We start from the raw sequence: 23,471 nt of genomic DNA, 5'->3' as shown, positions 1-23,471 counted from the left end.
AGTTGTACACGGAGTTGTGGCCGTCTTGCAGAAGTTTGGAGAAAAATAAAATCCCTTTATTTAGTGACAATAACAGTAAAGACAATAATTGACAGAGTTAATCGCTTGTAAATATTGCAAACGGATTTTAAATCCCTAGACTTGCCTCAACTTCAAGTGCCAAATAGCCGCTGAAGTGGGAACTCCAAATAAGGGTGATCCGGCGCCGCCCCATAAACTCCGTATTTGGTTCGAGTTCCGGTTGGGCTGATAGTGGAAATCGGAACCCGAAGACATGTGAACATCAGACTTGCCAGAGCCTAAAGCCGATCCCTTTACCGGCCACTTCCAATATCCATATGTCAGGAATTACTAAACCATCAGTTTCCCTTCGTGGTTGGACCATTCCTTTGTCCAATGTCCCGTTGTATGCAGCCTATTGTTTCTGTTCTGTAAAGTAGCCTAGTTTATTGGGCGACTTTTAGCTGTTTGTTTTTGATTTCACATTATAGATGATATTTTGGAAACTTAGGTAAAAAAAAACAGGTAAAAATCCTTTGTGTTACTATCCATTAAATGAAGTTGTTACTAAAAGTTGTGTTCATGCAAATTCTAAACACGGGCCTCCTCCAACAAGTAATGGCAATGCTTCAATCAGAAGAAATGAAGAAATGAAGAAAATCCTAATGAGGCAAAACTGAAAAAATGAGTGGGAGAATAAGTCTGATTCATCCTCAGTGTTTCAGGGGGCTTATACAAACAGAGCAGGAGGGATCCTGTGTGCGTCTCCTCTGAACACACACAGCCTGCATATGTGTGTTTATTTGTAATGGATACCATTAATGGCAGACAGATCACCACGTCTCTCGGGGTGTCTTCCCAGTTCCCCGTTTTGCGGTGATGAATGGCTTTTCTGTTCAGCAGGCCTTCCAAAAGGCTGTGCTCGAGTCAGACCGAGGGTTGCAGATTTGGATGCAGGCCAACAGCCATTCCCCAAACTCTTTAACCCAGTCCCTGACTCCGTCTCCCACTCAGCATCCAATGGCAGCATCAGACCCAGAAGGCACCTTGGTAACCACATGACAACGTCCTGATCAGGGGATGGTTCCCCTGACCGCCACTCATTGGACTCTAGAATACGCTTTTTGACAAAAATGAAAGGTCTACTCTCCCCCAGTCCGGGATTAAATTTGCATTTACATTTAGGGCAATTAGCAGAGTACATTTGTCAGAAGAAGGTGAAACAATATATCGCTGTCGTTATAGTAGTGATTTTCATATACCCAAGTGTAAAGCAGTAACAATCGCTAGGTTAACCCATTCCCCAGGATCTAGATCATGATCCATTATGGGTGGGGTGGTATGGAGGGGAGTCTCAGCCCCTTAGCACTGTGCCTTACCGAATCTAGACATTTAGACATCCTTCATCACAGCAACAGACTGTCTGTTGTTTTAGTCCTACTCAGGCCCACTCTCAGGGCCCAGGAGGAAGCGGTGGTGTTTCAGGGCCGTCCCCCATGACACCAGCCAGGGGTTTTCCTGTGATAACGCACGGCACGGGCCTGCATGCAAAACCCTGGAATGTTGCTGTGGAGAGAGCGTGTGGCCGCTCCAACAGGAAGGTGATACCTGTAGCTCCATACCTGTTGCAGGCTCCATTCCTCCGCTGTGAGCTGGGCTTGTCCTCCAATAGCAGCCCTCCGCTGGCCTCCTTTGCATTCAGGGTTTCCATGGACGCCGTGGTTCCATGGAGTGCAGGAGAGACAGACAGACCTCTCCCTTATGTCCCCATGATGAGGGGAAACACAATGGGCTGACAGATTATATATATCTATATCAATCTATATATACATATATGTATATACAGTATATATATTGCATGGAGATAGCTATAGTTACACATTCAGAATTGGGATTTAAAAAACCCTTGACGTGATTAATGTTAAATGTTCTTCATAAAAGATGCAAGGCCGAATTCCCTCGGTGTAGAAAATACCTCCTAATATTTAATTTAGCAATTTCAGAGCCGATGGAGTCGGAGCATGTATCCATTGCAACTGTCTGCTGAATCCGCTCAGCTCATCTTTATCCACTTGTTCAGTTCCGTGTGTTGAGAAATGTTCTGCTTATCTGTTTTGATCAAGCTAGTCAGACAGTAAAAGGGAAGAATGTGTTTCAAGCTGCGATGCGTCCTCTTTACACAACATTTTCGGGGACAATAGGAGCTCTGCTTCCCAAGCCACTGTGCTAATGACACGTGAAACACAAAGGACTTGAAGAACAGCATGTTGAGGTCAAAGGTGAGGGTAAATAAATGCCCGCTGTATGGCGGACAGTGTAGTTGACATGCACTGGACAGATGTCACACTCATAGGTCGGCCCCCAGCCTCGCAAAATAAGGGGATAGAGATCTCCCGCACTTAATGAGAAATCGCAAGAAAAATGTACAATTGAGACTTCCCATGCATATTAGATCACCTGACGCTGCTAGGCAATTGAATTGATTATAAGCATCTCTTCGTTTGAATAAATTAAGGATTTTATTAAATGCCTTTACCGTTTTCTCTAGGGATTTCTTTCCTAGCAGGAAACGCAGTACGCGGCAGAGTGTTTAGCTAGGCTTGTGTCTATAATGTCTCTTTATTTCTTGACTCTCTCGATAATTGGCTCGGAATAAAAACAAAGTTAAAGCACTGCTGTTTGAGTGACGATATCTCCCAGATATATAGGAGAGAGGAACGGAGAGGCAGCCTCACAACTTGGCAATCCATACGTGTGGTGAATTCAAGTAGGTGGATTTGGATGGATAGATTCTCATTCACCCTGCCGCACGCCCAGTGTTATGTTGATGAATTATACTGCAAGGAGCCAATTGTTATGAAATCTCATTTAATAAGTCCAAGAAGATCGATAAACGAGTGCCAGGAGATGCTTTTTCCCACTGATGAACACGTATGACCTGTTCAAAGGGAGCGATAATCCGAGTCTACCTTGATTATCTGCCTATATCTCTGTGTACTCGGTGTGTGGAGTGTTTTGGTTGTTTTGACTGAGGAGCGGGCTGCTCTGACTGCTAAGTCGGCCAGGCAAACAAAGTGAATGCAGGACAATTTGATCAATGATCTCCCAGGGTTCACAGAGAGGGCACCTAGAGGTTTACCAAGGCTGGCTTAACCACCAAAGGAGCAGAGAACTCCTCTACCTTCTCCAGCAGAGCCCAGAGATGAGACACCAAATTGGGGTCAATGAAACCACCAACAAAAGATTGATCATGGGAACATCAAAGTTCCTCATGTAAATCCAGCCTTTTTCCAGACATCTGGGGTATTGATACAAACCCCTCCCCGAGGTGAGCTGCTGGTTTGAAACCAATATTCCTCATGGGGGGGGTCCTCTGACCCACCCTCTACAAAGAGCCCCGGAAGCTTGGAAAGTGTACCTCCTAGTCAACCGGGTTTAAAAGTTTATCTGTAGCATCCTCCACAGACCTGCAGGGTGGACCCGCGCACGCAGGCCCCCCCGGTTCAACACCGGCCCGCCGTCCCCAAGGTAGTCTCAAGGACACGTGGGGGTTCGCTGGTGTAAACACAGAGCGGTGCTTTTTAAAAACAAAACAAGATAAAACTCTCACACTGAGACAGCGATGTCACCCAGAATCTCAGTGGAAAATGGATTACCCGATCCCCGAGAGTGCGTCCTGAGGAGTATCTTGGTTTGAGTTCCACTGACGCTTCCGGTGGCGCTGTGGTTTTGGTTTCACCTCCTACTTCCTTTTTTCTCTCTTTTTTTCGAGGCCCTGACGCGTTTCCTCCCCTGATTTAGAAGCACTTTTTCCACCCAGAGCTGTGATATCAGCTACCTTCTCTTTCCGCTGGCCGGCCAAGGAAACTAATGAGAAACCCCCGATGCGGTTCAAATCTATTTCCCAAACAACATCACAACAGATACAAATAAAACTCTGTATCTATATTGATTTTATGTTGTAAGCCACGAGATCAAGTGTGACACGATGACATAATAGGTTCAGTCCAATAGCAACACATTCATGCTCAATACATGAGATTGTAGTTGTACTTCTTATCTTCCCATGAATGTAGTATCCACTGCACATTTGAAACTACATTCATGAAATATATTGAGTTAAAGCATAATCCATAATTAGCAGGATTTGTATAAGGAGACTTTACTGCTTCAGTCCTTGTTGTTCTTGGTCAGGAACTGCAGAGAGGTCACAGGCAGTCCAGGTCAGACCTTCTGCTGAACACCTGAGGGTCCCAGTCAACTGGGGAACACACACACATACACGCACGTACCACACACACAAGCACGCACGCATGCACACATACAATCAAGCACGCACATGCGCATCCACACACACACACACAGGCACACACACACACACACACTCACCACAAACACACCACGCGCAAACGCGCACACCTTTTGTTTTTGCAGACATTTAACCACGGAAATGGAAAATAACTGCAAACAAGGTGTTGTTGTCGATTTCATATTCGAAGAACAATCAGGAAACCTGTAATTCTGGGCTGCGTCTTACACACCATGGGAAAAACAAAAAGGTCCAAATGGTCCAAATGCTCATTAGAAACGCCTGTGTATCAAGGACTGCGTTTCTAATGACCATTTGGTCCCTGTTGTGAGGACCAGGGCCTACAGAGCACACGTGGTGCACGGACATGAGTCACAGGGAACAGCACTGCTGAAAATAAAACATGTTGCTGTAATGATGGAGGTGGGAACGCAAGGACGTATTGGCAAGAAGATATGATTCAATCGCCTGGACTCATTTTCCTTCTCCCTCCCTCTCTCTCTCTCCCTCTCTCTCCCTCCCTCTCTCCCTCCATCCCTCCCTCCATCCCTCCCCTTTTAAATAAACACCAGAAGGCCGTCCGGCTGGTATGACAATATCACTTCATGGATTTGACAATCGCCCCGATTCCCTGCAGAACTCTCCCTTTCCCCTTCCCCCCACCGCACTCAATGTGCGTAAACACACACACGCATACACACAGACACACACACACACACACATTCACACACAAAGAAAAAAAATACGAAACACATTAGCATTCCAAAACAAACCAAAGATTTTGCCCAAATCTCGTAACTGGAGCCGATACTGATGAAAGTGTGTGCATGTGTTGTTAGAGATATGTATGTGAGACTTCACAATGTCTCCTCGGAGAAGCCAGTACTTCACTAGTAATCGGGAGAAACAAAGAATATGGAGAAAGGGCGAGTTCATTTCTAAATAACTTTCAGTCTGCAGAATAACATCAGCAGCTGCTCGAGGACAGGGGAGGAAATTCATCTTTTTGAAACGAGAGGCAGGAATTAAAAGAGTCCGATCTTGCAGTTGGACCCGCTTCGTGGTGAGGGGTCTGGTCTGAGCAGGCCGCAGAGGACCACTGATCCTGTTGACCTTTGACCTCTCACTGCCGCTGCATAGAAGGCCCAGATGTCATGTTTCAAGCGTACGTCCGCTAAATATGAATATGTCCTCATGTTTTTCGTTAGGATTTTTCCTCATAGTGAACGGAGAGCAGGCTGATGTGACCATGGCCGTGAAGCTGTGGTCAGTTGTACTGCTCTCCTGCATTAACCGTCCTGTGAACGACCCCACAGACTCCCAGACCCCTTCAGCCTCCCAGACAGCCACCGCCGCTCGGGTCGTGGGTTCACGCCCGGCACTGAGCTCAGCCAGGGGAAGATGATGAATAGTGACTGGAAGATGAGCAGATGAGTGGCTGAATATTGTCAGGTCAAACTCTGTGAATGAGGGCAGCCCTGGCAAAGAAAATGTCCAATAATCAATTTTGGGGCAACAGTCTAAAACGGCCCGGCTTCATGATGGGGTACGACCCCCGGTGACCTCTCTGTGGCACTGGGGAGGGGGGGGGGGGGGGGGGGGGGTGCACTGGGGAAGGCTGGGTGGTAATAGCTCCTAAACTCTCCCCTACCTGGCCCGAGCGAGAGAAAGAGAGAGAGAGAAAGAGAGAAAGAGAGAGAGAGACAGAGAGAGGGAGCGAGAGAGAGAAGGAGAGTAAGAGGGAGAGAGAGAGAGAGAGGGGGGGGGAGAGAAAGGAAGCGCGAGAGAGAGAGGGTGAGAGAAAGGGTGAGAGAGAGAGAGAGGGTAAGAGAGAGAGCAAGAGAGAGAGAGAGAGAGAGAGAAAGAGAGAGGCCAGGGTGTGGGTGGATGACTGCAGGGGCAGGGCATGGAAACAGCAAACTTTAAATTGAACACAGGGAGAAGAAGTTCATGCGGTGGAAGACTGAACTCTGAGGATAGTTGTGGATCCATAGTGCAGCTCATCTCCTGGCCCGCTCTGCATGCGATAGGGGGCTCAGTCTAGGGGCTCCCCCAACGCTCTACAGCTGGGTCTCCTAGATACAACTAATAACGTTAAATTCTAATTGCATACCCCCCCACCTTAGACCGAATGGGGCCACATGATGACGGTCGGTGACAGGATCCAGATCAAAGTGTCCTGCAGACGGCAAGACTTTAAGAATGAACCTAAAATAGCTTATTGTCCGATTTCAAGGCCCAGGCGTGTTCCCTGCCGGACAATCTGCCTCCTAATGGAAAGCCCAGATAGCACGGGGGCCTGGGGGCCAAGACCTCCGCCCACCCCCTCAATCTCTTCCTCCTGTCCCGTGACACGGTCCTGCCCGGCGGGGACAGACCTGTGCCTCTAAAGCGGGTGTATTAAACCTGAAAGATTGCTTCACGGCCTGCAGACAAGGCAAAGCGAGGGACGGCCAGCTGTCGGGAGCGATAGGGGCTGCGGGGTCTGTTGCCAGGGCAGCTTGAGCCAACAGGTCGGCGCATCGGCCTCTGGATTCACCGCCACGACACTCTTGCTGTTCAAGATGGCTGTTTTTGGGAGGCCTCTGTTGAAGCCTGTGGTGAAGTAGTTGTTAACACGTTAGACACGTTGTTCACGTGTTTAGCATGATTTGATACGAAAGAGATCATCATTAAATTGATTTGTATAAAATTGCAGCTAGCTGCAGCTGATAGTTGAATAATAAAAAAAGTAAATGTATAAATAAAAATACCTAACGCACCAGGATGCAGTGAAGGGAAATGTTGAGGAATATAACTCGCTACATATCTAGGAATAAAAGGAAGGAGCAGGTGGACAGTGGATGTGTGGCTCTAAGGCAGAGGGCTCTTGGCTCTGGCCCGGCCTGCTGGAGCCTCAGCATCCTGGCTCTTGACTCCACACAGCTCTGATTAATGGCAGCCGCGGTGGGTGGGTGGGAGACATGGATCTGCCCATTACCACACAGCAACATTGCAAATGACTTCAATTACCGTGGAGTGTGCTGAGCTGGCAGTGGGAGCGGTGGGAGCGCTGGGAGCCGGGGTGAGGGGAGAGCCACGTTCGGCCCAGCGTCCCAGGGCTGGAGTGGGCCTCTCAGCCACTCCACGGCAACACACAATGGCAGCGGCCCGGCGGACGCACGCGGCGGCGTAGTAAATGCGGATACATTTTAAATACGCGCTCACCTCGTAGTGCACCTCTTTTAAACACACACTCGTGGGCTCCGAGGCAATTAGCAGCTGTTGTTTCAGTTCTTTGTATGAGCGGTACTTAAACACAGCAAACACCAGGCGGAATCAGCAGGGGAATCTGAACCAGGTCCTTCTGCAGAGCAGCAGGGGGGGGGGGTCCCGGGTCCTTGGGGGGGTCATTCCACAGCTCTCTGATATTTGTCCCCAACACTGTGACCCACCGGCCCCAGGAGGGGGAGACTGAGCAGCCTCAGGACACGGTGACACTCCCCCGACGGGCTGCCAAGTTTAACCGGCAGTCGCTCTCTGCTGGGGGCGTACGACGGGGGGGTACGACAGGGGGGGACGAGGGAGGGGGAAGGGGATTCCCTGTGATCACGGCCCTCTGCTCCCCCATCCCCCCAACCCGTGCCCCGTGCCAAGATCAGATCCCGGTGCAGCCGCCAGCTGTCCCCGTTCATTCCTCTGACCCGCAGCGGAGCCCTCCACCGCAGGGGTGGGGGGGAGGAAGGGAAGGAGGGGGAGGAGGGGACGGCAGACCCTGACCCGGGGCTTCCTCGCGGCGTGCCCCCCCCCCCCCCCCCCCCGCCCCCTGTCTCCCCCCCCCCTGCCCCCCTGCCCCGCGGAGCTCAGTCTGCCGCGGCTCCAGCGACAAAGCGTCAAAGAAGAAGATTAAAAGAAAACAGGAAGAAAAAAAAATAACAAACACAAATTTGGGATAAAATTGAGTCAAGCGCTCGCTGGTGGAAGTGGAAAGCGATCATTAGGAAGCCTCCCACCCACGGCTAAATGCGTTCCCGCCGCAAATCACATCAATTAGCGTCCCGGTGGAAGAAGGATGCCCTCTGCGTCCTGCCACATGGAGGCCGCCTAAGTCCGCCTAAGTCCGCTGAGTGGACATGCTTCAGGGGGGAGGTGGCGGCGGGACGCAGGATTCCCCCTGCCCCACTGACTGGTCAGGGATGTCCTCTTGTGGATGAGCGCGGGCCACGCGGCATGCAGCAGGTTCGCCAGCGGGGAGAGGTAATCCCCAAACCAACGCATCAACGCACACACACTAAGGTTCCTCTGAGTCATTAAACGCGCGACAGCGGGCCCGTTCATAACCAGCTTCTCTCCGCTGCGTCTCCAAGTCACGGCAGCTTGAGTTATTTCCCCCCTTTGTTGTGTGTTTGACTATAAAATGCAATTTGATTATAGATTTTTGTAATTATATTGTGTGATTTCATTTCCGTTTGGCTGGATGAAACGCGTTGGAAAGGGAGGAGGAACTGGGAGAGAGTAAGAGGGACCGGCGGAACCAGGAAGGGTGGATCCCGTTAGAGGGAAGACTTGGAGGGCTGCTGGTCAGAGGAGACATTAAACCAGTGGGTTCAAGTCTCTGCTTTAAACAGTACAAGGTTGGTTCAATGTCCTCAATAGTATATAATGATAAGAAATCAATGAGACTTAAAATGGATCAATGAAGCCTTGACTGATGGTTTAGTGGTCTAGATAGAAGGATGCTTTTCAAGTGTCTGTCAACTAGTGACACAACTAGCATACACACCCAGGGCACACCCTTTCATCTCCCTCTTCCCTGAGTAAAGAGTTTTCATCCTAAAACAAATAAACCCAGTTGTTGTTACTGCTGTCGTCTTTTGTGTGCTTCAACATCAGGCGCGCGTCAGGCTAATGCGCCGCGATGCTTCTCCTGACACTCAGCTGTCAGAGACTTCAAACGGGGAACGACTGCGGGGCCCCACACAGGGCGTAGGGCCCGGGTGCTCACCGGTCTAGGAGCCGCTGCGGACTCCCCTTGGACCCCCCAGACGTGACTCTTAGCAGAGCAGACAGGGGGACACGCCTCCTGTGAGCCCGATCTACCCCCGCCTCGGATCCATCTTGTCTCCCCCAAAAGAAGGAGGAAAGAGAAGAGAAAGAACATCGTCTTGTTTGCCTTTTCCTCCCGTCTCCGTGCTCACAGCAGGGTTTAATTCATCGTTGTGTTGCAGCAATACTGCCGTCTCCCATTTAATGAATGAAAGTAATCGTCTTTCCTCTCATAACGTCTCTCATTTGATTTTCAATAGATAATTGTCAGAAATGACAAAAGCGATTCTTCCTCTTATTTGAAGCACTTAGTAAAGTGCCGGTGTTTGCCGTATCTCATCAAGCATCGATTTGGGCTTAACACAGCAGGTTAGAGATCCAAGTGTGGGCTATTGCAAGGGAAAAAGACCATTCAGATGGTTTGCACACGCATTGGAATGGCAATTTTGAAGGGGTGTTGGAGGGTTTTGGTAGGAGGTTAAGGAGAAGTGGTAAGCCTCTCGCAGGTTTGCGTGGGAGCAGTAAATTCCTCGTCTGACCCTGCAGTCGTCTGCACTGCGGTCCTCTGCCTCCGTAACCTCGTTACCGTCAGCCTCATTAGCTTCCACTACTTTGAGTAAACGCACAACAACGACTGACACGCGGAGCATCCCAAAGACAGATGGCCTCGGAAAAAAGGAACACTCACAATTAAAAATTACGAAGATTAAAAGACATGAAAGAGAAACCCCTTGAATAAACTTGTTGGTGTATTTGAGGCAAAACATCTCAGGGCCTTGGTTTTCCAAATCCTGGCATTGGGGTTATCCCAAACGTGAGGGTCAGAATCGCTGACCCCGCTATCGCTAATAAGCACACCAAGTGGTGGGCAGAGCGGGGTACATTGTGGGGACACATGAGTTGTGATGGTGGATCCACCGAGAGAGGAGGTTTCTTCTGCTGTGTGTGACTGTGAGGCGCCGGGCGGATGCTGGAACAACAGGAACTGGTAGCGATGAAGGCCAGACGTCGGTGGATGGGTTGGAAGAGCGTATTCTGTAAAAACCACACAAACATGATAGCAACACAACCGATACTGAGGATAAAGCAATAGAAACAATAAGGTGTGTGGGAGGAGCATTCGTTCTTACCAAATGATATTAGTGACTACGTCTCCTATAACATAAGGTGTTAAGGAAGAATAACAAAGGACAGATGAATACAGAGATATCCCTCAGATGAGGAGTGACAGGAAGGGCAGAGCGGAGCGCTGCCTCTACCCACCAACTTGGCGGGAAACCTCCTCCAAGAATTACATTAAAACCGACACTGAATACTCACCAGATATGGTTGTGCCATCTGATTCCTTGCTCCTCAGTTGACTTCCCTGTCAATCCAGAAAAACACAAAGAACACAAATGATTGGAAATCAAACATGGCGAGGGCTGAGGGTGGAGGCAGTCACTGAGAGGCTCTCAGGGTTTTGGAGCGAGATGATGGTGTCTGACGGTGGAGTGATCTTCCTCGGGTGGGACGCCGAACCATTGGTCACCGATGGGCTTCAGCGATGTGTCGTTGGGCCCCAGGGCCAAGCGGAGCCCCTGGCTGACACAACAACCCCTGAAGGTAGCCATTAAAGATCCTGCTTTGAACAACGTCAACGCTCCATTCCTGACAGATCGGCAATATTTTAATATCTGGGAATAAACACAATTTCCAGACAAATGAAGCTGGTGATTGGATTTCCAGACAGCAAATTCCCCATATAATTTTGTGTAAATTAACCACCAGTTGCCTAGAAACAGGGCTCACCTCACTGCCTGATATGAAGAGCCCATAATCATATTCATCTCCAGTCCCACTGCATGTTTTTCCGGTTAAACTCCATAACCCCACAGAATGCATGGAAATTACACTTGACTATTTGTTTATGGATATTTCGACTCCTGACTTACTGGCTTAAAAGTGATACTCACTGACAAAATATGATGTTGGTGAAGGGCCCTTAATCTATTTGACCTAAGTGTGGATGTCCTACGGCAGCAGTACGTTAAATCTTACAACATTTATTTCCCCTTCCACTACCCACAGACGCCCCCCGCAGGCCGCTGGAGGAACAGCAGCAGAGGACAACATCAGGGACAGTGTGTCAGTGGTACATTCTCCTGCGGTGCTTCTGCTCTGTTATTTGATAATTTAGCATTTTAATACAGGGTAATGTACAGCAGTTATTTTCTTAATTTGCTATTTGACTCATTAAATATTGCATTTACTGTGGTCTCCTAGGGAACAGAGACGCAATCGAAGGACTTAAAGCTGGGCGATAATTAATCATAGGAGGGTAAAGAAGGCACATGAGACACATTAGTAGACACATAGATGTATAGCACAAAATACATCAATACGTTATATTACCACTACTTTAAGTACGATAATATAAATATTATCCTTATTCACATGAAAAGGGTCTTAACCGCCTCCATTTTGGAATCTCAGTCTTGGAATGCTAGTTATTGTGTTGGTTTTATTTATGTTATTTTGTTCCTTGTTTATTAATTAATGGTGTAATATTGGTCATTATAGGAAGATGTTGTTTTCGAAACTGCCAGTGTTTCTCATGCAAGACATGGAAAATCAATGTTTTCATTAGCTTAGGTTATGGTATATTTACTTGATTTAGGATTTGACAGTACTACAACCCTCTTGAGCCCTCTCAAAATGGCGTATCATATGGAATATCGCCAACAAAAGCTCCGCTGATGCATTCTGATGTCCAAGCCCTTTAGTTCATATTAGACATTGTTCTGGTCACTCCATCATTCAAGCCAGTTTGGGTAAGGTATATACATAATAAATATATAAATATCTTGACATGCCCAGCATATGCAGCCGCTGTATTGCTGTTCTAATTAATTAAATGAAGACTTATTAGTTATAATTGAGACAGAATAGAATAGTATTTTTCTTCTATTTGTAGACATACTTTCAGAATGGCCTACAATATAATAGCTTGTTCAAAAAAATAATATCTTATATCTATATCATATACATTATTATTAATATTATAGTATAATTAATCAACATTGTTATGCTTTGTAGCATTCTGTGGTACATGGTAGTTCTGTGGTGTGATGATATTGTTGCACTGTGCGTTTATGTGTATCAGGCCCTGATGATCTCTGCCTGGGCTCTCTCTCTGATGTGTTAATAATCTCACAGCACAGTTGTTTGTTTTATATGTTTGGTTTCCCACGTGCTGTGTGTTTCTGGATTCATATTCTTGGGATAGGTCTCACAATGCAAACACAGAGCACAATCATGACTATTACTCAAAATGTAAGAACATATACATACATATATATATATATATATTTATAAATCATAGCCAAAAATAGCTGACCAGAATTATTAAAAATATATTTTGTTTGTGGCCAAGAATAGTGTGGAAACAAATTGGATGCAAAACATAATTCTGGTAAATTGTGTGAAAAACTCAGGAAAGGCTCTTTATATAGAGCCTCATCAAACGTGCGATTTTACTATATTAAACCTCTATTATCTGTTTACAGTAAACTAGTACTGCCTTCTGTTGCTTGTGAAGCCTATAGCTACCACCCTATACACCTCTATCTGTTGCATGGTGTTGAGCACAGAACAGCAGTGCTGGAATGGACTGCTTCTGATTCACTCCAGAGACATGTTTTTAACTCCACTACTTCCAGCATCATCCACTGATCAGTGAGGAAAAAAAGCTTTATTTAGAATCGCCGGTCCAGGAGCCTGTGGGATCCAAACTCATTGCCATAGCAACAGGTCAACATTTAAATGTGCAACTCACATTTCACCTCATGTTAATGCACCACGCTCGCTCCCTCTACATAAACCCACCGCCCTGTAAATTTAACTTATAAAGAGCAGTGAGATAAACAAACTCTAAACTCACAGGGCCTTTATATACGGGTTATACTATTGACACACACACACACACACGTTGATGTGTTGCGATCATGCTCTTCCATGGAACTGAACCATTAACCTTAACTCTTCCCATACACGTCACATTTCCACACCCAGTATTCCTGCTCTGAGTGGGGCAAGTAGGGACAGTGTAATGGATGAGGCAGAGCGTCCTGGGACCACTGGCCGTACTGGGATCCTAGCCCAGTGGAGGGAGCCTGAGCTGGGTTGAGGCGGGGTCTGGCAAAGTGGGGGTGGGCGGTCCTGACGGGGAGCGAGTGGGACATCAGGCCCTGCAGGATGGAGAGCGCTGACCAATAGGCCACTGGGAGGGAATGACTTTCTGTTTCAGTGGGAGGCTCTATTCTAGGAGGGGACGATGCTATGGTGTTGGTGTGTTTTAATGTCCGGTCCTGATGAAAAGGTTTAGTTTGTGTGTGTGTGTGTGTGTGCGTGTGTCAAACTCTTAATCACTTACGTGTTGGGACACCAATGGCTCTGATTCATGTTGATGACTGGAACATTTAGACTGGAGGACGCAAGACCTCTGGCCAACTCGCCAAAGAAAATGTATGGCTTCCTGCACCAGTTTTACTACTTCACTGATCCATGGTGCTCTTGTTGTGTGCACATGTTATTCTTTAGGTTTGTGTACATCATTATCTATAGGTTTGGGTTCATGTTCTTTCATAGGTTTGTGTGCATGTTATAGCTTTGTGTTCATGTTATTCTTTAGGTTTGTGTACATGTTATTCCTAAGATTTGTGTACATGTTTTTCCTTAGGTTTGTATTCATGACACTCCTAAGGTTTTGTACATGTTATTCCTAAGGTTTGTGTACATGTTATTCCTTAGATTGTGTACATGTTATTGCTTAGGTTTGTGTTCATTCACTGGCTGCTTGGAGGGCTCCTTTCCCATATAGTAAATCCATCAGTGCTCGGTGGAGGGGCAGGGGCTTGAGAGTTCAGGAGTCACACAGTTTATTGACAAGGCTAATCTGAAATCAATGGCGTCTTCAAATGGGATGATAGGCTCACCTCCATGCTGAAGAAGTCAAAAGCCTTGACTTGAGACATGGCGGACATTGAATATTTGTGTCCAGTGTGGGTGAAGTATTGGTCATCCATTCAGCCAACTGGAAGCCTCCCTTCCCTGTATGGATGCATTGTGTATCCTCATCATTAACATATAGGAGTTATATTTGGTGACAAATATAACTCAACAATTAATTTAACTTGCTAGAGCAAATTAACCCCGCTTGAAATTTCCTACACTTTTTTTTCCCTTTGCATACTTTATATGCAAACTGATTCAACAAGGATGACAGATTGGCCGTGTATGCCAACTATTGCTATGCAGATTTATCCCTAAAACTCGACATTTCCTATTGACTTAACACCAACTATGTTTAAAAGAGAAGAAGCAGCTCTTTCCAGCAACTACTGATTCTGAACAAAAACATCCACGACCCTGGGGTGAAATCTGTGTCCTTTAGCCTAAATTACGGGCTGCGTTCAAGATAAACAGAAAACATCAATATTCAGTTGGAGAACTCCGTCTCCCAGCCCCAGAACTCTGTAGATCCACATTGGCCAAGGTTCACCTCTGGTGCCAAGACACCCAGTAATCAGCAGGTTCCATGTGGCAGTCCCAGACGTTTAAGTTTTATGTGGATCAACACATCATTACCACCAGCGCATAATGGATTCGCCGCCATCAACGCCGCCTGATGCTCTACCTCAGGAACTCAGATTTCCTCCACCAAGCGAGTAACCTCCTCCAAACCCTACGGTTCAGGGGCTACAGAACCTTCTTCCACCCAACCAGCTTCCCAAATGTAATCTACATTGCTAATGTTTAATCTGCATCCTGCATCGCTTCTTTAACTTTTTTACACTTTCCCTTTGAACTTTTTTTCACGCCCCAACTTGAAACTGAAACTTGTTTAAGCTCTGCTCAGACCGGGAAAAAACTGATGGTTTGGAGGCCAGAGCCATGATAGAGAAGTTAGTTGAGAAGGTTGAGTAAACGTGGTGTCTGTTCTGAGCGGAGTCCTCCTGTTCACCAGCCATCCCTCCACTGGTGAACCCGAGAGATGAGCGGCTCTGCAAGGTGGCAGCTGGACCACATCCCAGTTCAGCCAGCGAACCCCCGTACAGGAAGCAAATCAAGTGGAGGTACTGAAATAAAATGATATTTAAATAAAAAGGGAGATTGTGAGGGGGTAGTATGAGGAATACCCAGTTTCTCTCCCTCATTGTCCCTCTCTCTCCCTCTCTTCTGAGTGGGTGAGTGTGCTTCCCTTTGTCAGCAGGAGCCTCTTGTACACTTGTATATCCCGCACACAGCTCTCCCCCTCTCTCCCTCCCTCCCGGGCCCTCCCTCCCGGGCCCTCCCTCCCCCTCATTTTTATTTTTTATTTTTGCGCATCCTGCAAAACCCACACCGGCGACAATCAGCACCCACGTCCTTCTCATGAAGCTCCTCCACAGCATCGTGCATCGCAGCACCCTGCTTCACTCACAGCAAGGCTACCAGACGGGGAGAGAGAGAGAGGGAGAAGGAGAGGGAGAGAGAGAGAGAAAGAGAGAGAGAGAGAGAGAGAGAGAGAGAGCAAGAGAGAGAGGAAGAGGCAGAGGGAGAGGGAGAGAGAGTGAAAGAGAGAGAGAGAGAGAGAGAGAGAGAGAGAGAGAGAGAGAGAGAGAGAGAGAGAGAGAGAGCGATCGAGAGAGTGAGAGAGAGAGAGCATGACAGATGGCGTTCACAGCTCTATTTCGGAGGCTGGACTTGTACACTGCCACAGCTAGCAGCTCCTGCCCACCTCCCCCCCCCCCCCCCCCCCCCCCCCCCCCCCCCCCCCCCCCCCCCCCCCCCCTGCCTATTCCGCCCCAGCCAAGCGCCAGGGACGGTTTCCTCATCGCTGCCTTGCTACTAATCAGCCCATTCATTTGCAGGGTTATTGTGAATTAATAGTCGGCCTCTCTCTCAAATAATCTCACAGTTTAACAGTTGAAACTCTGACAGAAGACCCTGATTTTTGACTCTTTCAGAATTTGGTAATTTAAGAAGCAAAAAAAAATACATAGTTAACAATTGAGCATTTTTGTGCATGATAAAGAAACTATGATTGAATGCATGTCTGCAAGACAACACTACAATGCATTTGATTTCAAGGAGACTAAATAGATAAAGATGAGATGTCTTCATTGCATCCATATAGAGATAACTCCCTGATCCTAGGATCATTATCAATCATTAGCAATGAGCTGTTATACCATGACTTTACCTGATCAATGTTCCGTCACACACTGACGTCATAGGCATATACGTTAGAGTCTGAACAATGAGATGAATGCCTATAGGCCACTTTCTGTGTTAAAATTGAAAATATATATATTTAGATGCAAGAGAATTCAATTGAATTCGCAATAACACAAATGCAGACCTTCAGGGAGGTTATCAGTGCTATACATCGAACATCTTGCCCCTGGACTATTGACATGGATGAACAGTCGAGGATGAACCATGAGCAAGGTGCAGAGCTGGTGGCCCGAGGAGAGCGGCCTTCTGGCAGAGAGGGGGCTGATCAGCTGAGCGTAGGGGGGGGCAGGGTGCTGAGTGGATTCAGGGTTAGGGGGGTTGAGAGTCAGATAGGGTATTCAGGGGGGGGGATGGGTTAGTGGTTCCTCCGGCTCTGCTCCAGTGCATCAACAAATTAATACCCTTAACAAGTGGACACATGTACTAATGGGGAACTCATCCTGCCCCCCTCGGTAATGAACTCTCTGAGTTCTCTGAAACACAAACAGTCCAGTGATTAGGTGGACTCCCCGGCACGCCCCGTCACCCTCACATAACCCCATCACGCACCCGAACCTATACCCCACTTTCGTCATGCTTATTAGCAGCGCCCATTATACTATTACTCAAACCACTGAGTTGAGAAACCACCCAAACTCATTAGCACGGACCGCACCTGTCTGGGCTCGCCGCACGTTAATTGCACCAATACACACGGCGAGCGGGCCAAGGTTGTGGTTCCAAGGTCGGCCGCTGGGCCTCTGTCGAACGCATCGGGCGTGGCCGAGGGCAAGGGCCACCACTGGAGGGTGAGCCGCTCCTGAGAACCAACGGTCCACTAAACCAGGAACCTGCCGCTCCTGAGAACGGTCCACTAAACCAGTGAACCAGTCGCTCCTGAGAACAACGGTCCACTAAACCAGGGAACCAGCCGCTCCTGAGAACAACGGTCCACTAAACCAGGGAACCAGCCGCTCCTGAGAACAACGGTCCACTAAACCAGGGAACCAGCCGCTCCTGAGAACAACGGTCCGCTAAACCAGGGAACCAGCCGCTCCTGAGAACCAACACTAAACCAGAGAACCAGCCGCTCCTGAGCCGGACTACTAAACCAGGAACCAGCAGTTCCTGAGCCAGTTCACTAAATCAGGAACCAGCAGCTCCTGAGCCGGTTCACTAAATCAGGAACCAGCCGATCCTGTATGCCTGTCCTTTACCAGCCCCCGTATGTGTGTGAGTGCTGTGTGCCCACTGGCGGGCATGTGTGTGTTTGGAGAGCCGACTGAGTGTGCAGTTTGGCGAGGCCCCAGCCTGAGTTCCCAAGGTAACAATCGGCTACAGTGGGGGCTGGCTGACTCACTTGGAGGGAATCCTGGAACCTGCGCGGGGTGGCCCACTCGGCCCACCCCCAGCCTCATAAGCACCAACACACGAGCAGGGAGCTGACATGTCCCCTCGCAGGCCTCCCCACTGCCGGGGGTGGCAGAGGAAATCCCAGCTCGGGCCCTGCCTACCACGATGGGACACACGCACGCATACACACACACATGCAAGCACGAACACACACACACACACACACACATACACACACACACACACAGACACAGACACACACATACTGGCACAAGCACAGATACAGACACACACACACACAGGCACAAACACACACACACACACACACACAATGAGACACACAAACACACACACAGACACATACACAAAAACAAATGCGGGCACACACACATACAAACAGACACACAAAGATAGCGACAAACACACACACGGGACTCACACACACAAACACACACACACACACACACACACACCTTGGAGCTTGGATGTAGATGTTGAATGTAAGAATAAAGTGCTGTGTTTGTATGTATGTATATATAATCAGGAAGGCATGGCTAAAATGACTGGAATAAAAATATACATGTTAATGTATCTTAATAGAGAGGAAGAAACGTAGGAGAGAGGGGGTGGGAAAGAATGATTAAGGTCATTAAGTCAGCGCCAAAGAGTGAATTAAAATATTAAATAAAACTCAAGCACCAAACACAAAACTTAAAGCATTATAGCGCTGGCCTGTGCGTGGAGGAGGAATGGAGGATGAAGGAGGACTGCGAGTAGGAGGACACGGGAACAAGAACTCCATGCCCACACAAATTAATTAAATAATTAGGAGGTTACAAGGAGATCAACAGGCGTGTAATTGAAAACTTAATTAGTTCAAGGTTATTCGAATCCTGGCGTGACTTTGAAAAGCCGTTGGGCAAGGGCCCAAAATGGAGGCCGAAGCTGCACCCATTTGAGTAGAAGTGATGCTACCTTGTTGCATAGAAGTGATGCTACCTTGTTGCATAGAAGTGATGCTACCTTGTTGCATAGAAGTGATGCTAGCTTGTTGAGTAGAAGTGATGCTAGCTTGTTGAGTAGAAGTGATGCTAGCTTGTTGATTAGAAGGGATGCTAGCTTGTTGATGAGAAAGGATGCTAGCTTGTTGATTAGAAGGGATGCTAGCTTGTTGATGAGAAGGGATGCTAGCTTGTTGATGAGAAGGGATGCTAGCTTGATAGGCAGAAGTGACACTAGCGTGTTGAGTAGAAGGGATGCTAGCGTGTTGAGTAGAAGGGATGCTAGCGTGTTGAGTAGAAGTGATGCTAGCTTGACGCGTAGAAGTGATGCTGGCTTGTTGTGTAGAAGTCATGCTAGTTTTTTGAGTAAAAGTCATGCTAGCTTTCTTGGGGGTCATCCCTATGTTCCCCAGGTCCTATGTTCCCCGGGTGCAAAGGGTTAGGGTCAGGTTTAGGGTAATGGTTAGGGTTAGGGTGAGGGTTAACCCTAAACCTAACCCTAACCATAACCAATCGGAGGAGAGACATTCTAACCAATCACAGGCGAATCAGAGGCGAAAAAGGCGGTACTTGCCCCTGCCATCCTACGAAAAAAAGATTTGCTCTATGTTCCCCGGTCACATACAAAGCGGGGAACATAGGACCCGGGGAACATAGGTACGCTCCACTTTCTTGGGTAGAAGATATGCTAGCTTGTTGAGTAGAGGTGAGGCTAGCTTGTTGCGTAAAAAGTGATGCTAGTTTGTTTAGTAGAAGTGGTGCTAGCTTGTTGCGTAGAGGTGATGCTAGTTTGTTGAGTAGAAGTGATGCTAGTTTGTTGAGTAGAAGTGATGCTAGTTTGTTGAGTAGAAGTGATGCTAGCATGTTCAGTAGAATTGATGCTAGCTGGTTTTCAATGAGCAACAAGCTGATAACAACCATTTGCAAGAAAAGGGTACGCTGGCAGAAAATATTTTGCCGCACAATTGCAATGACCGATAAATGAGGAACCAGAGGCAATCCGAAGTGTCCCAGTTTCTCATGTAGCTGAGGGGTTTATTTTTTTTGCACCTTAAATCCAAACGATATGTTTTAGTCATCATCAAACCCTTTGGCAGTACACCACATCCGTCTGAGGCAAAAGGCACACTCCCCCCCCTGCCCCCCAATTTGTTTTTTTAAATAATTCATTCTTTTGGGAATAGCAAATATTCAACGTTCATGGACAGGCGTTAAGAGAATCCATTTGATTATGCTCTCTGTGCTTCCGTGCGTATTTGTGCCTGTTCCTGTGTGTGTGCCTGTGCGTGTGCGTGCGTGCGTGTGTGCCTGTGCGTGCGTGCGTGCGTGTGTGTGGATAGCGCTCAGTGTCTTTAGTCATTACCAGCCGAGAGCGGCACAAAGGGACGTGAGAGCAGCATGACTGTTCTGAATGGCTGGATGTTTAATTCTTCTATTATAATTGAGGCAGGCGCAGGACAGGGGTTATGGTAACCCGCCGCAGACCTGGCCCACTTCACCGAAAGGTTAATGAACCTCACAAGTCCTATGGGAGATGGAGTACACTGTTAATTTGACAAACGTGGGAAATAAATGCTTTTATGCTTTTATTGACGGTGACCAATCGCGGCCTTTCGCTGGAATGAAAGGTTTTAGTCTTTTGGGTGCTTTGCTTCCCAGGCAAAACAATAACGTGGAATGCATTTGTTAGAAGAAACTAAGTACATAATTGTTTGAATAGCAATTTTGGGCCAAAAAGCATCTTCATGATTAATTCCTACTTTTGTAAAACACACTCAAACACACACACATATACAGTGGAAAAATATACTGTAGCGTACATGTTATGAAATAGCCAACATCACTTCGACTACATTTGTGTGGAAAAGGTATTTAAAAATAAAAAAGGCAGCTCTCAGATCTGCATATTTCAGCATTCCATTTGATGCAGTGCTGGAGCTTCATTTTAGCGGGCCAACGGGGGTACGAGAGACAGAGTGGTGAGAGGACGTAGTGTGTGACCCCACTGCACCAGAACCCTACACCCAGAAGGTGGCCATGATCTCACCCCATCAGGACAGAGGTTTTTCCAGGCACAGGCCCATCCGTGTCTACAGTGTGTGCGATTAAAAGATTACAAGGATTATCTCCTTCCCCCATTTAAAAGAGCCTGTCGGAGGCAGAGATCTGGTCTTGTCTCTGCATCTCTCTCTCTCTCTCTCTCTCTCACTCCTTCTATCCCTCGCTCTCCCCCCACCACTACCGGCGGTGTCATCGTTTCCTATGCACGGGCTGCCAGAGGAACACACAAGATTCCGAGCTTCGCAATCCCGCTTAACCTTTGACCCTGGCTTATTGCTACCTGTGAGCAGCAGCGGCGGCGGCGGCGGCGGAAGCGCTGTGCGGAGCAGGAGCAGCCTGCAAGCTGTTGGAGCACCGCGAGCTAGGAGAGGAGGAGGGGGAGGAGGAGGGAGGAGGAGGGAGGGGGGGGGGGGGGGGAGAGGGAGCTATTTAATCCCCCCCAAAGGGACTCCCCTCTCAACCCGTATCGTGAACTCGCAGGCAAATCGCGTTGCTGGAAGGCACACCACACACACACTGCTGTCTTTTTAATTTCATCAGCTGAAAGAAATCTATACGGCGCTTTGGAAGCCGTCGGAGCGGAGAGAGGAGTGAACTCGGTGAAACCCTGGAAATGTAAACAGGTTTCTCTCCGCAGCGAGAGGAGCGAGAATACCACCGTGCTCCAAACCTCTCGGCTATGATAATGGTCAATAGCGTGGATCAGAGGTCCAGGTAGAAGTATTCACAGCCGTTAGTTCCATAGCATATCATTAGCAGCCAGATGAACACTTCCACAGTGAGGTGGAAATGTACAATATCTCTGTTCAGTGTTGAGGTAGAAAAAAAACTAGAGTCGGGGAAAAAAAGACCACCCCCATAAAAATACATTCCTGAGGAAACCTTCACCAAATCCTAGTGGACAGTTTGATGGCTACAGAGAGAGGCTTGGCGTCTGTGCTGCCAAGGGAATATGGATATGTTGCTGTATAAACTGTATTTTATACATATGCCTAAATAGCGAGGCCCACCTACCTCATGTATATAAAGTAACCTGTAAATCAATATTTATGATAACATCTTTGCACTCTGCACCCTTGATACAAACTTCATTGTGGTGATTTCAAACACACACACACACATATATATATATATATATATATATATATATATATACATTAACATTCCATAAATGTACATAGTAGTTTAATGTCTATGTTTGCTTGCTCTGTTGTCCTTTGTTTTGCTGTATTTTTTTCAATGCCGTTACGAACAGAAATGGGTAACCAATATGTATTAATAAATACACACACACACACACACACACACACACACACACACACACACACACACACACACACACACACACACCTGTCAGAAAACAGGGAAGGGAAAATGTAATGTTTATTTCTGGTACTGCCAGAAAGTATCTCCGATAAGCGGTTTGTGGGCGTGTGTATAAAATATTTTGATGGTGTTAATTTTCTATTTAATAGTGATAGACGTAGTTAAACACATCTTCCCCAACAAGTGTTTGTTTTTGCATACGATATGCAAGTGTAGTGAAAGCAGGCAATTATAGGACTATGGACATCTGTTGGGCTAAGTCAAATCAGTTCTGTGGGAACGCCTTGACTTTTATAGAGGGAATTCGCTATAAGTTTGAACGTTAATGAGTGAGGAAGCCCAATCAGAGACATGCAGTAATACAGAGCTGACAGCAGAATCAATAATATATTCCACAATCATACATTTTAAGACATTATTAGAAATGTTGCAACAAATGTGATGTTATTGTGTAGCAATTTACCTCAAGGGATTCAAAGTTTGCAGAACATTTTCGGTTTAAGGAGCATAAGTTTGGTGCCTTCACTTCGATCTATAATGCCTAAAACGATGGGCCTCTTGACGCAGGTCACAGCAGCTAGGGTCAGGAGCTGGGGTATCTGCGTTTCAACAGCCTATGTTGAGAGGCAGTTAAGCTGCCATCGGCTCTCTAAACTGCCAGTTATGATTAATGCAACAGGACCAAACATGTAGTTATGTAGTTATTGCTACATCGTTATTTATCAGACAACACAGCGGCCACAGTTACATTACTAAGGACAACAATATAATGATAATAATAATTCCCAAAGACAATGCTTGATTTTATCTCCATAAAATCTCAGATTCTGTCTTTCACTGATCCTGCCTGCTGTACAATTTCTAATACGTCACATATATTTTAGATAGCCAGCCTAAGACTTTTTTAATGCCAACTCTAACCACCACAACATTGTTGTAGATGTTTAAACTGCATAAGAACCAAAGCCTCATTGGGAAAAGGTACAATAAGAAGGGTTCATGAAGTGGATCAGTATACCAGAGCGACACTGAAGTAGGTATTTTTCCAGTTGAGGGCATTGATTCAGTCAGGAATCATTTCTGGGGGGTACATTGAAGCCCTTGTCCTCCAGGTACCTTCAGATCAACACCGAGGTAGAAGCAGAGAGACATCTATG

Source organism: Pollachius pollachius (assembly GCF_949987615.1).
Source record: "Pollachius pollachius genome assembly, chromosome: 1".
Classification (NCBI taxonomy): domain Eukaryota; kingdom Metazoa; phylum Chordata; class Actinopteri; order Gadiformes; family Gadidae; genus Pollachius; species Pollachius pollachius.
Note: the sequence above shows the minus strand (reverse complement) of the source record.